Source organism: Carlito syrichta, unplaced genomic scaffold, assembly GCF_000164805.1.
Source record: "Carlito syrichta isolate Samal-C Ts95f unplaced genomic scaffold, Tarsius_syrichta-2.0.1 Scaffold288011, whole genome shotgun sequence".
In the NCBI taxonomy this organism is placed as follows: Eukaryota; Metazoa; Chordata; class Mammalia; order Primates; family Tarsiidae; genus Carlito; species Carlito syrichta.
The window spans coordinates 881,531-882,623 of NW_007232107.1; positions in this window are offsets into that span (position 1 = coordinate 881,531).

The window sequence follows — 1,093 nt, forward strand, 5'->3', positions numbered from 1 at the left end:
AAAATTCTTAAATAAATATTCAGATACATTGCACAGAAAGGTTGTAAGTGTCTCTTCTTGCAACATAAACAATATAGTACTCCTACACTAGGATGAGGATATATAAATGCGGTATTTTTTAAATATAGAAAGTTAATTTGGGAATGTTGATCAGAGATGTTAGATTTTAAAAAGTCAATAAAGAAAGTATATACCTACATTTGACTGGTTGTTCCATATGCCATCATTTAAACTGTCTTAAAGAACCATTTCCTAGGAGGGATGTGTTGACTCCAGACCATTAAAACAATTATCTTGTTTTTACTATGTCATTTAAAAATTTTTTTAAACTAATAAGTGTTGAGTATTTCATGTGAATTAGGGAGTCTACTAAGCATTCTACATATATTATATCATTTTCTTCTTACAACTGCTCAAGAAGTTTAGTAAAGTTATTATCCTAATATTTTAGGTAAGAATATTGAAGCTTTAAAAATGTGTCACTTACAGCAAGTGAAGCAGATGGCAAGTTACAGGACCAGGATTTATACCTAAGCAGTTTGATCTAAGAACCCTCACCTTGAAATACTATTTTATACTGTCCCCGGGACAGAAACCTCATCCATACAGAAAAGTAGGAGGCATTTCCTGGTAGAATCCCCTTTGTCAATCTTTTTTTAAAAGGAGGAGGGGAAGTCACTAGGTATCCTATTATACTCTGACTCCTAAAACACCACAAAGTCTGATATTTTCCTGGTAAAAATTTGTTTCATTGTATGTCCATAATGAAAATCACAGATGCTAAAAGGAATGAAGAACGTCATATATATAACGTCACATCTGTGAAAAGATGTTGAGTGAAGATGAGCATATGAAGTATCCTTGCTTAGTCTCTTTTGCCTATTCAAGCAAAGGCAACAACCGCTTGATTAAAAATGGATGGAATGAAAAAACATAATAGTAAGTCCAAAGATAATGTGGGACTTTGAAATGGTTTATTCCTATGACTCTTTCTCCGTGTCCCTGAAATCCCCCAGACTCTATCCCCCTTTTGTTTGGTTTTGTTTGTCTTCAAGAGGGTAGGTAGTAAGATGGCTGAAGAAGTTCCAAGTCT